Raw genomic sequence first — 13,001 nt, forward strand, 5'->3', positions numbered from 1 at the left:
TCACAGTGCCAAGCTCAGAGCAGACATTCAGCAGGTTGGCAGAGTCTTATCAAACAACACAGAATATAGATAAATCAATTTTAGCTCTTAAACATTTAGAGATTGTAGATCACAATTTTACCAAAGACTAAATGTGGTACCAAGAAATCAATTTCAAATTTACTACCCACTTGTTATATAACAAATGCATTATATGCAGGTACAATGTAAACTCCAAGAGGAATGAGAAATGGACCTAGCTTAAAAGCAATCCACTATAATGCAGCATGTTACAGTCAGCAAAGAAGAAACTGTCAATAAAAAGTTCAGAAACAGAAAAGGAAATATGTTAGCTTTTATTTTGCTAAACAATTTCTGGAAAAAAAACAGAAAGTGAATAGTCATAGCAGCATCTTTTGTAAGTTATCAGCCACTAAAGAATTAGAGGCTGCTAGTAAGAGGGAGTTCCTTTGACGTGAAATGGACTGAGGTTGCAATTCTCCATTCAATACAGGGTGCAACCACTCATGAATTAGCTGGTTTTGAGTTTGCGTCTTGCAAGAGAGAAAGGAAGGAAGAAAGAAAGAAAGAAAGAAAGAAATGAAGAAAGAGAAGAAGGAAAGAAGGAAGGAATGAAGGAAAGAAGGAAGGAAGTGAGGGAGGGAGAAAGGAAGGAAAGGAGAAAGGAAGAAGGAAGGAAGGAAATAAAGAAGGAAGTCAGGCAAGGGAAAAAAATCTCAGTACGATTGTCTCAGAAGAGATATACCAGATGTAGTACATTCATTAGACAACTCCCTTTTATTTCCATAATGTTTCTAGATCCATGACCAGAAATTAGGAACCTTCCCCTGCACAAGTGAGAAAAGAAGGCCAGTGTGTTCTAGAAAAATATTTCTTTCCTCAGCTTCCACGTGAAACTAACCCATTTGCAGACTCTTCACTTCACTTCCCTAGAAACCCATTTCACTAGCTTACACTTGGGATATGAAGTATAGGAAAAAATTCTGCCAGTTCATCACACCTCTGTGGAATGCTGGAAAATATAACCAAAATATTCAACAACAAGGGACTGCTATGTATGTTACAAAAATTTCCAAAGATCAGCCTGTTTCCACTAAGAAAGGGCATTTCAAGAAACTTTTAAGGAAACAGAGAAATGCTCACACCATATAATTTAAATTTAAAACGGATATATACAGAGCATATATACATTTTAAATGTAAAATATGCCTTTGAAATGCATATTGCAATGAAACACGTTGAGCTAATCCAATTCCTAGCTCTTAATCCAAATATAAACTATACTACCAGACATGTGCTGTTCAAAGGAAATATTCAGGCACTTCACTAGAGTTTAAAGATGAAAGTATTCGTTCCCCAAACTATTAAAATGGTACACTAGTATTTTCTATATGGTGTCAATGTCCCTCATCCAAATGTATTACAAACACTTTTGTTAGTTTAGGAACCTGTAAGCCAATTTATAAAACAGGCCCAATCTTATTAAAATGTGATCATTACATAAATGCTTTCTACTCCTTATTGTCATCTCAATTAATTATTTGAATATTCTCCTTTAATGTGACTCAAATGCAACATTTTCTCAGTGGTTTCAAAGAGACTGTAATATTTCATTATAGAGTATCAAACTGAAAAACACTGGGTGAATTTAAATGTGAACTACCTGTTACAGGTTACACTTTTAAAAGATATGGAACAGATAAACCTAAATCCGACACTTTGAGTGTGCCCAGTACACCCCAATCCTTCAACATTTGGTGTCGTTTTTTGCACAGCTCATCTTAACTCAACACATCAGACATAGGGAGCAAGTTGGACTAGAAGACAAAATGGTTACAACTTACCTGGGGGATAGAGGGAAGGTGGACAACTGAAAAAAGACCAGTGGCCTCTGGGGGAGCCCCGAATGTCCTAGTGGGGAAAGAGGTTTTAAGGAACATCAAGGAGACTTCATTTCCACCTGTCCCCGATGAAGGGCAGTTGTGTACTCCTGAGTCATCAAGTGCCAGCTTTCTTCCATCGTCAGCTTCCTCCCAAGTCTCCTCACTCGCCCGGCCATATATACAACCCTCCAATTCTAAATTTAAAACCGCCAGCTGTGCCTTGATTTTCTTTATAAAATGTAGTTCTGTGTAGCTACCTCCTCAGGGTCTCTGGGACAAGTGTTCCTTGGAGATTCTTCAAAGGACCCTATTTTAATCAATGGAAAAATTGAGCAGACCATGAATACACACTCATGCCAATGCAGGTATGTCAATCATGGCAGCTGTGCCTTGATTTTCTTTATAAAATTTGTCATTCATTAGCAAGTACATATCATGTTTCTTCTGATTTCATTGTGTGTATGTGAATCAGCTTAAGGCCCGGTGAGGCTTCATGAGACTTGTCTTCTAACCCACCTCAGATGTATCTTCCAGGAGTTTGACTAACTCCTTGTTTACTCAATTTCCACCCCATGTTGAGAATTTTACTAGTCACCACATATCAGTGTGAATTGGGTCTTCCATGTTATTCTAGATAATATTAATTGAGCATGTCCTGTGAGTCAGACATTGTGCTGGGTACTTTACTGGAAGGTGCTACAAAGTTACCACTATTCCATAAAGGAGAAGACCAACAATAGATGATGGGCTCCCTCTGGTCACATTGCAAGTAAGTAGCAGAGCTATATAGAAACTAACTTCGTTGGATTTTAAATCCCTTGTGTTAAAAATACACACAGATGGGTTCCCGTTGATTATATCCACCCACGTTCCCACCCATCCATCATTCATCTACATTTTAATTATCTGAACTAGAAGAAATGAAATCGCTTATATTTTCCCGTTTCTCATAGATTTATTTCTTTTGTTAATATGTTGATTTTGTTGTTGTTGTTGTTGTGGTTTTGTTTTGTTTTGTTTTGTTTTGCTTTGTTTGGTCAGGGTATTTCAGCTTACTGCTGCCTGGAGCCCTGCTGGTATCAGGTGATTCTCCCCTGTCAGACTCCAGAGTAGCTGGGACTACAGGCACACACCAACTCACCCAGAAAGTTTTAGTATTTCTGTAGTGATGTATTTTTTGTAGAGATGTATTTCTTCTTTCATGTTGTTGCCTTGGCTGGTCTCAAACTCCTGGGCTTAAGCAGGCTGCCTGCCTCAGCCCTCCGATGTGCTGGGGTTACAGGCATGACCAACCACACCTGCCCAATCTGTTAAACTTAGTTTTAAGATCTCTCAGTGCCTCAGAATGTTTTCCTTTATGGATTATTTCTTCCATCTTTTATAGAATACAAAACTTTCTTTCTTAGAAATTGGTGTATGACAAGGCATATCATAGTCTCTTTTATTAGCAAGGACATATATTTATAGCACACATAGTTCAGGTAGAAAGAAGACAAATGGAGCAAAAAGGGCTACATAGCCTCTCTTTTTTCGGTGAGTGACAGGAGGTAGAGTTGGTTTTATCTTCCGCCAAAGGATGTCTTATGGAAATTTCTAAGGCAACCAAATTAATTCCTTCATCTTCTCACCACTCGATGATCCTTAACTTACCGTCTACCTCTGTTAAGCTTTTTTTAAGTGTATGGCTTCTGCTAACTGGTCCAGTCCAAGTGAAGTCCAAGTCCACTAGACACTCAGGGTCCCTTGAGCTGAATGTGCCATGCTTTCAGATCATGAGAATGTTGTCTGTGATTTTATCTTAGGGATCTTTTAGTTTTCTTATGGAAACACATAGGATTCTACAAGAAATATCACAGTTTTATGCTTTGTTTATTCCAGAAGCTACATATCTTCACTAGTATGCGGGAAATGGTGACAAGTTTACTGGCATCATTCAGGTTTAAGTTAGAAAGCAAAACAAAAGAAGAATTTTACACTTCCCATTAGTCACATTTAAATTTCAGTATTGACTGCTAAAAACATATACTATTTTTTACTTCATCAGGAGCCACATATTTAAGACCATGTCTAGGAGCTTCTACTTTGTAATTGTTGGCCACCATGATAATCCAGTTTTTGAAAGGGAGGTTTTGCCAGCTGGGAAGGCAGAATCCAAAGTACATGTGGAAGCTTAAATTTCATAAGAATTTTTATTCTATTGTAATAATATAGTGTAACATAATTTAAATGAAATCCAACACAATTTAATAAGGCTTACTCTGGAGTCCCAGAGCCTGATAGAAGCCAGCTGGGGAGTCTCCTGTGAGTTGTTTATGTATACTTTATTTCAGCACAGACTAGCATGACCTCTGACTTTCCCATGATATTCAGTTCACTGTGTCACCGACCATGAATTGCTGCTGCTTCAGCACTTAAAAACCTAGTCCACATGTAGCAAGTTGTGGCCTTGAAATGTCATCCATGAATATTTAGGCAGTTTTCACAAATCCCGTTTTCCCATCAGGACCTATGGGGTAAAAAAGACCTTCAGGGACCCCTAGCAGCACTTCCTGGCTGGGTCATACGTGCATGCTTTCCTCCCCAGTGACCACCATGGCCGTGCACAGGGAGATCAAAAGCAGCACCAGAGGTGATGACACCTGACTTTCTTGTCAACAATGTTTCCAGAAAGCAGGCTTGGCTGGAGAACATGTTGCCATTTGGAGGAAACAGGCTGGTAGATTTTTTATATAAGAGCCCAGTCCTTTCCAATTTATGTTTCTAATACGTTGCTGTCATGTTTGCACTGTTTCTCTCAAGCACCCAAGTCAGATTTAATGACCTTTAAGGAACTGACATGGTAAGTTACTTGCAATGTATAATGTTTATGTGTGTGATATTTTTCAACTATTGAGGACCTGTCACCAAAATATGATAGACAGAATTATATGACAGGTGTTGTTGTGACATTATTTTTTCATATTATGAGAACACTACTCATTAAAACTTGTTTCCAATAGTTGTAGCAGTATTGCTTTCTGGGATACAGCTATTTGTATACATGTTCTGTGCACTCCACTGGCCCTCTAGTAAACAAAGGAGAACACATAAAAATAATTTGTTGCATATATTGATTTTAGTTCTTTCTCCTGCTACCATTCACCTCGTTAAGGCATTTTCACAATTTACTCTTGATCTTTCAGTATTGATCATTATTGTAAAAGAAACCACTGTAGGATTGAGACAGAAAAACATCCATTTATCTAAGGATTCACTTAGGTTTGTCGTGATGATATGAGTGAAGTAAAACATGTTTTAGATGTCTGAGGGATTTTGGGGCATTTGGCCACCCTCTTCCAGCCCAGGATTGGGAACAGCTTCCTTGGCGAGGAGGCTCTCTCTGTTTCCTGTGCCTGTTGTAACAAAGTACCAAAAATTTAGTGGCTTTGGACAGCAGAAATTTATTGCCTCATTTCTGAGGGCCACTGTCTAAAATCAAGGTGTCAGTGATGCCATGCTTCCTATGTGGGCCCTCAGGTAAATATCTGTTTGGTTTATCTCTCAGCTTCTGGAATTTCCCTGGCTTGTGGCAATGTAACTCCAGTCTTCCTGTGTCATTTTTCTCCCTGTGTGCATCTCCAAATGTTCCCTTTTTCTATATACATGAGTGGTTTTATTAGGGGCCCACCCCACTCTAAAATGACCTCTTCTGAAATAATGACATGTACATGTAAACTCTCTTTCTCAGTGAGGCCACATTCTATGGTACTGCCCCTTTGGACATCAATAAAGGAATTTCGGAGAGAAGACACTTCAACCTGTAACTGAGGTGTTATTTTAAAACTATATTTTTAAAGAAATAATTACATTGGTGTAAGATTACATTCCAAGTTGTGAATTTCTTCTTCATATCATGGTCAGACAGTTTCACCTCCTGTTAACTTTAGCCATTTCAGCCCAGGAAAAGGACACCCCCAGCTCTAACAAAACTTTTTCCTTTTGTTGACACAGATGACTGCTCACAGTTGGGGCTGGGCATCATCTGTAACTACGCCCAGGACCGGCTACCATGTTAACTACGCCCAGGACCGGCTACCATGTTAACTACATGCACTGAATAAAGGCATCTGTAGCCCTTCCAAGTGTCATTTCAACTGTCTCTAGTGCTTACCTGGTGATACCTGGTGCTAATTTGCATAAAGCCCAGCTCGCTCAGCTTCCTCTCAGACCTTGAGGCCTGGTGTGAATGACACCTCTTCTCTACAGGATATGTGTATGTGTGTGTGTCTATGTGTCTGTGTGTATGTGTTTGTGTATCATTGATTAATTGACTGTTTCTGTTCTTTGAGTTTTAGATATGAAATTTAAAAATAGAATAGAATGTGAAAACAGATCTCTTGTGTGTCTCTTGACAATAATAAACACAGTAAAATTAAACTGTTTTTTTTTCCTGCATGCACAAAACAATCTATAGGATTTACAGAATGAAATGTTGGCATTCTTCATTCCATGTGGATATGTTAATCTGTTGTTGCTCACACTGTCATTTACAACAACTGATATCATCTGCACCAGTTCATAGGCCATGCTGCTCTCGACCTCATAGATGAGAACATGTGACTTTTGAACAACATGTACTTGAAAACTGCAGAAAAGTCCAGAAACTGGTTTGTGTCAGTATTCATTACTCCAGGGTATACCTTTACCGTTTTAATAAAGATAATTAACTAAAGTTTGGGTTCACAAACTAGAAGAACATGTAACACAGATGCCAGGCTCTGACACTGTACATGACACAATTTGTATGCATGTAAAAGTTTCCATTTATGGGCTACTTTTTTTATTAGGGGAGAAAATATTTTGTTGAACAGCTAATTTTTAAACTAAGTTGCGTACACACCAAAAAGTTTATCTGAATCATATCGAGGGTGATGTTACCTTATTTTGTAGTTATTTTTTCATTTACAATGCTTATATTCACTTTCTGATACAACTAAGATAATTTTAAACACAGGTAAAGTATTCAACTCTTCCATCAGAAATACGTGGCACATGACCAGTTTGAAGACTATTATATCAATGAACTGGTTGCTTTTTGTTTTTTATTTATAAGGAAAATATTGCCTTATTTATGTCACATATGAGATTTATTATGCTTCATGGCAAGAAGATGGAATAAATCACATCTTTACTGATGTTTATGATTTACATGTAAAAGTAAGGCATGTTCCATAATTTTTAAATTTTAAAATCTGATGATAGAATAAAGGATTCAATTTTTGTCAGGAAACTGGCCTTTTGAAGTAACTTCCTTATGCTGCACAGCTTACCTTTCAGAGGGCCTTTTCTCATCAGAACTATCTCTGTCAACTCCCTTGGCAAGCAAGTCTTCACAGCCAGTCAAATGGGTATTCAGGAACACAACCTATGACAGTAATTTGTAGAATATTCTGGAGGCAAATGGTTTTTATATTTTCCCTCTTAGCGCTCATAGTTGATTTTATTAGAGAACTCTAAAGAGAGCAAGGAAGCAGCCTATATAAGGGAAAACTAATTAAAATTTAATCTGAAATGTTTCCATCTGCTTTCAAATAAGTTGCTGTGCTATTAATAGAGATCATGAACTGGCAGGAATTGAGTTTTCCATGATCAAATAGTCAATCAAGAATAATGGTGCCACTTGTTTATTTGGTTTGTTTGTGATTTTATTGCTGTTGTTGTTGTGATGAAGTCTTGTTCTGTTGCCCAGGCTCGAGTGCAATGGCATGATATTGGCTCACTGCAATATTTGCCTCATGGTTTCAAGTGTCTCTCCTGGCTCAGTCTCTGGAGTAGCTGGGACTACAGGCCCCAACACCATGTGTGCTGAATTTTTGTATTTTTAGTAGAGACAGGGATTCACCATGTTAGCCAGACTGGTCTTGAACTCCTGACCTCAGGTGATTTACCCACCTCTGCTTTCCGAAGCCCTGAGGTTACAGGTGTGAGCTATGGAGAATGTCCTAGGTGGTTGATTTTAATGTAACAATCCAAAAATAAATGTCAGAGTCAAGATTTGGTAGATAGATTTAAAACTAACATGTTCTGCAGCTGGGAATGAAATGTGATAGCACATACATTCACAGTAATTCATTTATACATTCAGAAATGTTATAAGAATGTGTAGGCAGTATACACAGCACGAGTCAAGAAGCCAAGGAAACATGTGCGCTGTGCTAAGTGTTGCATATATGCTTCTGCCAGTGGCTAGGAATAGTGGTCCTGCTGATGATTTCCTTTCCCTCAGAGAATAAACCGTTGATACTCATACTTGCAAAAAGTTGTAAGGCAGTTTTTAGGAGAGTTGTCAAAGATAATCCAGGATTACATTAACATTTGTGCTCAGCCACTTAGATGTGTCAAAGGCCTCTATTTATATATTTATATATTTATTTATTTTATATTTTGATTATACTTTAAGTTTTAGGGTACATGTGCACAGCGTGCAGGTTTGTTACATATCTATACATGTGCCATGTTGGTGTGCTGCACCCATTAACTCATCATTTAACATTAGGTACATCCCTAATGCTATCCCTTCCCCCTCCCCTCACCCCACAACAGGCCCCAGGGTGTGACGTTCCCCTTCCTGTGTCCATGTGTTCTCATTGTTCAATTCTCACTTATGAGTGAGAACATGCGGTGTTTGGTTTTTTGTCCTTGTGATAGTTTGCTGAGAATGATGGTTTCCACTTCATCCATGTCCCTACAAAGGACATGAACTTATCATTTTTTATGGCTGAATACTATTCCATGCTGTACATGTACCACATGTTCTTAATCCAGTCTATAACTGTTGGACATTTGGGTTGGTTCCAAGTCTTTGCTATTGTGAATAGTGCCAAAGTAAACATACATGTGCATGTGTCTTTATAGTAACATGATTTATAATCCTTTGGGTATATACCCCATAATGGGATGGCTGGGTCAAATGGTATATTTCTAGTTCTAGATCTGTGAGGAATCGCCATACTGACTTCCACAATGGTCGAACTAGTTTAACGTCCCATCAACAGTGGAAAAGTGTTTCTATTTCTAAACGTCCTCTCCAGCACCTGTTGTTTCCTGACTTTTTAATGATCACCATTCTAACTGGTGTGAGATGGTATCTATTTTGGTTTTGATTTGCATTTCTCTGATGGTCAGTGATGATGAGCATTTTTTCGTCTGTCTTTTGGCTGCATAAAAGTTTTTTAGAGAAGTGTCTGTTCATATCCTTCGCCCACTTTTTGATGGGGTTGTTTTTTTCTTGTAAATGTGTTGGAGTTCATTGTAGATTCTGCATTCTGGATATTAGCCCTTTGTCAGATGAGTAGATTGCAAAAAGTTTCTCCCATTCTGTAGGTTGCCTGATCACTCTGATGGTAGTTTCTTTTGCTGTGCACAAGCTCTTTAGTTGAATTAGATCCCATTTGTTAATTCTGGCTTTTGTTGCCATTGTTTTTGGTATTTTAGACATGAAGTCCTTGCACATGCCTATGCCCTGAATGGTATTGCCTAGGTTTTCTTCTAGGGATTTTATAGTTTTAGGCCTGACATTTAAGTCTTTAATCCATCTTGAATTAATTTTTATATAAGGTGTAAGGAAGGGATCCAGTTACAGTTTTCTACATATGGCTAGCCTGTTTTCCCAGCACCATTTATTAAATGGGGAATCCTTTCCCCACTGCTTGTTTTTGTCAGGTTTGTCAAAGATCAGATAGTTGTAGATATGTGGAATTATTTCTGAGGGCTCTGTTCTGTTCCATTGTTCTATATCTCTGTTTTGGCACCAGCACCATGCTGTTTTGGTTACTGTAGCCTTGTAGTATAGTTTGAAGTCAGGTAACGTGATGCTGCCAGCTTTGTTCTTTTGGCTTAGGATTGACTTAGCAATGAGGGCTCTTTTTTTGGTCCATATGAAATTTAAAGTAGTTTTTTCCAGTTCTGGGAAGAAAGTGATTTGTAGCTTTATGGGGATGACATTAAATCTATAAATTACCTTGGGCAGTATGGCCAGTTTCACGATATTGATTTTTCCTCCCCATGAGCATGGAATGTTCTTCCATTTGTTTGTATCTTCTTTTATTTCATTGAGCAGTGGTTTGTAGTTCTCCTTGAGAAGGTCTTTCACATCCCTTATAAGTTGGATTCCTAGGTATTTTATTCTCTTTGAAGCAACTGTGAATGGGAGTTCACTCATAATTTGGCTCTCTGTGTGTCTGTTATTGGTGTATAAGGATGCTTGTGATTTTTGCACACTGATTTTGTATCCTGAGAGTTTGCTGAAGTGGCTTATCAGCTTAGGGATATTTTGGGCTGAGATGATGAGGTTTTCTAGATATACAATCATGTCATCTACAAACAGGGACAATTTGACTTCCTCTTTACCTAATTGAATACCATTTACTTCTTTCTCCTGCCTGATTGCCCTGTCCAGAACTTCCAACAGTATGTTGAATAGGAGTGGTGAGAGAGGGCATCCCTGTCTTGTGCCAAGTTTCAAAGGGAATGCTTCCAGTTTTTGCCCATTCAGTATGATACTGGCTGTGGTATGTCATAATAGCTCTCATTAGTTTGAGAACATTCCATTCAATACCTAATTTATTTAGAAATTTTAGCATGAAGCGCTGTTGAATCTTGTCAAAAGTCTTTTCTGCACCTGTTGAGATTATCATGTGGTTTCTGTCACTGATTCTGCTTATATGCTGGATTACATTTATTGATTTGAATATGTTGAACCTGACTTGCATCCCAGGGATGAAGCCCAGTTGATCATGGTGGATAAGCTTTTTGATGTGCTGCTGGATTCAGTTTGTCAGTATTTTATTGAGGATTTTTTCATCAGTGTTCATCAGGGATATTGATCTAAAATTCTCTTTTGTGTGTGTGTGTCTCTGCCAGGCTTTGGTATCAGGATGATGCTGACCTAATAAAATGAGTTAGAGAGAATTCCCTCATTTTCTATTGATTGGAATAGTTTCAGAAAGAATGGTACCAGCTCCTCCTTGTACCTCTGGTAGAATACAACTTTGACTGCTTCTGGTCCTGGACTTTTTTTGGTTCGTAAGCTATTAATTATTGCCTCAATTTCAGAGCCTTTTATTGGTCTATTCAGAGATTCAACTTCTTCCTGGTTTAGTCGTGGGAGGGTGTATGTGTTGAGGAATTTACCCATTTCTTCCAGAATTTCTAGTTTATTTGTGTAGGGGTGTTTATAGTATTCTCTGATGGTAGTTTGTATTTCTGTGGGATTGGTGGTGATGTCTTCTCTATCATTTTTATTGCATCTAAAAGGCCTCCATTTAAAGCAATTTTTAAAAAGTTTAGCAGACCATGAATACACACTCATATCAATGAAGGTACTTTGGTCATAGCAGTTGGTTTATTTGTAGTATATATTGGAATTCTCAGTAATGCTTGTTTTGTAGGTGAAGGGAAGGCGGGGGAAGTCACAGAACCTTTATAAAACTTTTGGAATTGGCCTGTACATGGTGGATCATGCCTGTAATCTCAGCATTTTGGGAGGCCAAGGTGATACACCAGTAAAGGCTGGGAATGGTCTCCTTGTTCCTATAATGTCTTACTTTAAAATAGGCAATATCCATTGAATATCAGGTCATACAGCCTGTGCTAATGGTGAGCACTTGAACCATTTTGTTCCATTCTGAATTATCTTTAAGTGAGTAATTGCCAATTTTTGTCTTGTGTCCTTGTGTGAAATAGCTACCAACATTTTTCCCTAATTATTTGACTTTTAAAATAAACATGTTTGTTCAAGATTGTTTAAAATAAATGTGTTTGTTCAAGATTCATTTTTTAAGTGCTGCCCACTACAGTTGTTTTTGTTCTATTTCCCCTGTTAGTGTTGTGCAAACTAATATGATTTCTTAACCTGTTATACAGCACTCATATTGAAACAAACCAAATTCCAGAGCTGTGGGTGCAGAAAAATGTAAGACACATCTAGAAATCTGGGAGTCATTTCAACAATCATGTAATTTTTAATACAGATTTTTCTGCCCTCAATGAGCATATAATCCTGAGGATTATGTTGAAATCCAGCCAAAAGCAGCAGGATGAGTGACAGCAGGAAGATGTGGCTCAGCTGCACAATAGTGGCACATTTATAAGAGTCTTTTTTCCACGCTAATGAAGTTGAGGTAGGCACTAGTAATTCAGGTCCTGGGTGTGTATAAGTAAAGTTAAGTGACAAATTTCATGTGTGACAAATTTTTTGATGGAGCTGGAAGGAAAGTGGAGCATTAAGTAGGACCTTCAATGTAGGCTGCAGATAAAAGTATTGCAGGCATGAAGGTTTGAAGGAGAGCACTCCTGGGGGCACATGGGTAGAACTGTTAGCTGATTGATAGGAGCTGCTCATGAGGAAAGATAAGCTGGCAAAGCTGGGATCTTGCAGTTGATTTCCCTTGAAGGCTCCTTAACATAAGAACAATGAAATGAAATCAGTCTTAAAATCAGGCTTCCCTTAGCATCTGTATGTTAGTACTAAGTTGTTTATCTGCTTTCGTACTCCAAAAGTGATCCAGAGTAATGTGCATATGAAGTTTTTTCCTCTTGCTATAGCCAGAAACTTCCTAGGATACTTCCTTTGGCATGGACATAGATACTGTCAATCCCTGTTTTGCCCATGCTGTACTTGTGATCTTTAACTTTTCAGTCACTTTAACACTTCCTGGTTGTCAATCCGGAGTTCCAGAAAGCACTGACTGCCCAGATTCCACCTTTCACTGGGTACCACACTGGTGTGTTTGTCTACTTATCACTTTACTACTCTACATGACATGTTTATTGTGAGAAAACTTACATGGTGGTGTCATAATATAAAAGTGAAAACAAGTTTGTACAGAAACACAAATAGCATTCTTCTAAGACAAGAAACAGTATAAATATTTTATCTTCAGCTAGGAAACTTTTCCCAATGATGAAAATTAACAAAAATATTTATTTGATTGGAATGGAATTGTAATTTTCTATCCTCTACTCAGCACACTGTAATTGTTACAGAAGTTATTAAATGTACATTTGCCTATTCTCCAAGTTCTGTAGTTAGCCTTTTTCTATAATCCGAACTTTCTCTATGGAAGAGCTTTCCGTTCA

Source organism: Gorilla gorilla, chromosome Y (assembly GCF_029281585.2).
Source record: "Gorilla gorilla gorilla isolate KB3781 chromosome Y, NHGRI_mGorGor1-v2.1_pri, whole genome shotgun sequence".
In the NCBI taxonomy this organism is placed as follows: domain Eukaryota; kingdom Metazoa; phylum Chordata; class Mammalia; order Primates; family Hominidae; genus Gorilla; species Gorilla gorilla.